This window comes from Chrysochloris asiatica, unplaced genomic scaffold (assembly GCF_000296735.1).
Source record: "Chrysochloris asiatica unplaced genomic scaffold, ChrAsi1.0 scaffold00564, whole genome shotgun sequence".
NCBI classification, from domain to species: domain Eukaryota; kingdom Metazoa; phylum Chordata; class Mammalia; order Afrosoricida; family Chrysochloridae; genus Chrysochloris; species Chrysochloris asiatica.
Window position 1 is genome coordinate 392,182 of NW_006409082.1, and position 3,773 is coordinate 395,954.

General features: G+C 38.8%; 1 pseudogene; it reads left to right on the top strand.

Annotated features, from left to right (window-relative positions):
- LOC102842111 overlaps positions 1-3,387 on the top strand; it is a 74,959-nt pseudogene extending 71,572 nt beyond the window's left edge.
- The last annotated feature ends 386 nt before the right edge of the window (positions 3,388-3,773 follow it).

The following is a 3,773-nucleotide window of genomic DNA, read 5'->3' on the forward strand; positions in this document are numbered from 1 at the left end:
GGTCAGAGAAAAAGAGGAAGACCCCTAACGAGATGGATTGGCCAGGTGGCATCAGTGATGGACTCAAGTATGGCAGTGGTAGTGAGGTTGGCCCAGGATCGCACATTGTTTCGTTCTGCTGTGCATGGGGTCGCTATGAGTCGGTTCCAACTTGATGGCACCTGACAAAAACAACAACAACAATCAATAAATCAAGTCGATATTGCAAATTTCTGTTGTTGTTACCTACTCTGGAGTCAGCCCCAACTCGTGGTGACACCATACATGATGGAAACAAACAAAATTTTTGCCAAGATTTCCATGATCATTTTAGAATTGGACATTGTGATCCATAGCGTTTACATTTACTATTTTATGAAGTAAATTACCAGCTCCTTATTTCTAGTCTATTTTAGTGTGGAAAATTCAATGGTCCTTGTTCAGAATCATAGGAACATGCAACTCTTTACTGCACATGAGGAGTATTAGTCAGTAATGGAACTGAATGGAATTTGAGAATTTCTCAATGGACCATGAATGACCTTCTCTCCCTTATTTACCTAGGAGTATTTTCATCGCTTTAGATGAGGAAGCAGAAATTGAGAAAACAGGAAATTTTCTGTGATGGTTTTAAACATATGCCTGTAGGTTCTTTGAAATTCATTTCCTTAAAGGGTGGGGTTTAAATTAAGTCCTCTCTATGTTAGGCTGGATTTGATGATTCATTGCTAAAACAAAGTAAATGGGAGGAATATGGGATGGAGCTGCATATATAATATGACGGTTGACTTCCTCTTTTGCAAGTGATGTGAGTCAAAGAAACAGACTACAGAGATGTGGTGTGGCACTGTAAAACAAGCATTGGACTAATTATTACAGATCAGTAGTTCAAATCCACCAGGTACTACTTAGGAATCCTATACAGATTCACTGTAAATGGAAACCAATTCCATATCAGAAGAATGAACAAATATGTCTTAGAAGAAGTACATCTGGATTGTATGTTAGAAGCCAGATTGACAGGACTTCATCTGACTGAATTTGAATATATATTATCAGAAGAAACTATCCCCTAAAAAAAGACATCATGCTTTAGAAATTGTTGCTGTTGTTACGTGCCATGGAGTTGGTTCCAACTCATAGCGACCCTGTACAGGGTTTCCGAGGCTGTAAATCTTTACAGAAGCAGAAAGGCTTATCTTTCTCCCATGGAATGGCTGGTAGTTTCGAACTGTTTATCCCAAGATTAGCAGCCCAATTTGCAACCACTACACTACCCGAGCTCCTTTGAACTAGAACATATCCTACCTGAATTTAGAGATCATCTCACGAAAAATTTGATGCATTAGACATTAATGACCGAATACCCTAAAAGTTGTGGATGGCATCAAGAATATCATACAGTAAAAAACAAAAGGATATTAAGAAGACAAAAAAGAAGTAAAATACTAAAATGGATGTCAGAAGAGATTCTGAAACTTGCTCTCCAGCATAGAGATACTAACTCAAATGGAAGAAATGAGGAGGTAAAATAACTGAATAGACAATTTCAAAGATAACCTAGAGAAGACAAAGTTAAATATTATAATGAAATGTGCAAATATCTAGAGTTAGAAAGCCAGGAGGGAAGAATACATTCAGCATTTCTCAAGCTGAGGGAATTGAAGAAAATATTCAAGTCTCAACTTTCAGTATGATGGATTCTATGGGCAAAGTATTGAATGATGCAGAAAACATCAAAAGAGAATGGAAGGAATCTACATAGCCACTGTACCAAAAAGAAATAGCTGAGATCTGCAGGTGTTCAGTCTATGGAGGCAGTTGGTGCCGGTGATGGTGTGGAGACATGAGGTGGTGTAGCAGTACAGCCATTGCCTCGCCAGGATGTTACAGGCATGTAACTGGAGATGGTTATGTCTGCCCTGCAGGGTGGTGATCCATGGCTCCTGTGACCACCAGGAATGGCAGAATTTAATGACATTTGGAAGCTTTCCAAACATGGTTCCCTGTCACCCATACATTTGTACAGAGTCAAGTAAAGTTGTGCTCCACAAATGTTCAGAAAAGACAGGGATCACAAACTATCAGAGGAAAAAACTACCAACATTTGATGAAGCAGCAGAAAATATGGGCACAGGATTCAAAGCTACACTTATTAAGCAAGAACCTCTTCAAATAAAAGTGAATGCAGTCTTTAAGAAGAGGGAATATGGACAAAAGTAAACTCACAATAATTCCATAACTGGAGTCAGAGCAATAAATGAGTTGTGCTTTAAATCCAGTGATCTAGAACAACTTCAAAAAATCAGACAATGAAGCCCCAATGAAGATACTCAGTCCTTTACTGTATAATTGAGATCAGATGTGGAGGCAAAATTTTTGCAAGTTTGGGGAAACTCTAAAGTCCTTGTCAGAGAGTAAAAACACTCGTGAAGAAACAAATAGAATCCAGAGAATGGCTATTTAAACCCCCTCTACCCCCAAAAGAGAGAATTTAGAGACTTCCTGGGTAACAACACCAAGCCACACAGCAGAATAACATTGGTAATTCTCAAGGGACCAGGAAAAGTGGTGATGGTTGCTATTTGCATCAACGGACTAAACAGTTTCTTTAAATTTCTTGCCTGGATTTATACCAGTTCATCTAGTATATTTTCAGAAGCTATCCATTCCTTATCTGATACATATAATCAGAGTTTGCCAGCACGGACATTAGTAAGTCTATTCAAACACCAGATCCTACTCATCCATATGGGTTTTTAAATATGCAGAAGTAGATAGACTTGAGAAGGAACAGAAGAAACAAAATCCTGAAGTCCAACGTGTAGATTTGGAGATGCTGTAAATTTGATGGCACTGAAAACAAGTTTGTCAAGTTACCCTACAAAGCATCCATGATGTCAGCCCCTTGTGTTCTCCCACGTGAGGAAGGCCATGCCACACAGAAGCCATTCCTTTAAGATGGAGGAATGATTTTATGCAAAGAAGAAGTCAACAGGCTTATTGTGGGGAGACACACCACATGTTGAACCTATATGGAAATCATGTATTTATGTTTCCATAAAGGAACATTTTCATTGCTTTAATTTGTGGTGTTGGTATTTTCATGATGGGTGCAGGACTCTCTTGGTACCATGGAATCATGGGATTGCTTAATTTTCAGTCAATGAAATCTCTTCTATGAGCATATTGTTTTTAGCAGAATTATTGGTATCAGAAGGAGCAACACTTCTTGCTGATGTAAATGAACTTCGTTGGAGTGGTCGGGCCACAGGAATGTCATTTTATATGTATGTCATGGAAAGTTGGGATCCTAGTACAAATGTTATATCATTTCTGATTTTAGACTTTTGGACACATTGTACCTTGCAATCATGTAGCCTTTATTCCCACTTTTCAAATAAATGATAACCATAGACTTATGATTTTGAAAATGTTTACCTCTAAAGATTTTACTCCTTCAAAATCTGCCAATCTTGAATACATTGTGTTATTTTCAGACCATCACTCCATTTTACAGTCTTCTTACATGGACATTGTTTCTACATGTCTGAGCACTAAGAGATACTCTTTTATTCCAGAGATGGCTTAGTTACTGAAAGAAGGCATTTTAGGTCACGGTTGTCAGTTGTTGTCAGGTGCCATCGAGTCGGAACCGACTCATAGTGACCCCATGCACAGCAGAACGAAACAATGTGCGATCCTGGGCCAACCTCACTACCGCTGCCACACTTGAGTCCATCAATGATGCCACCTGGCTGATCCATCTCATTGGGGGTCTTCCTCTTTTTCTC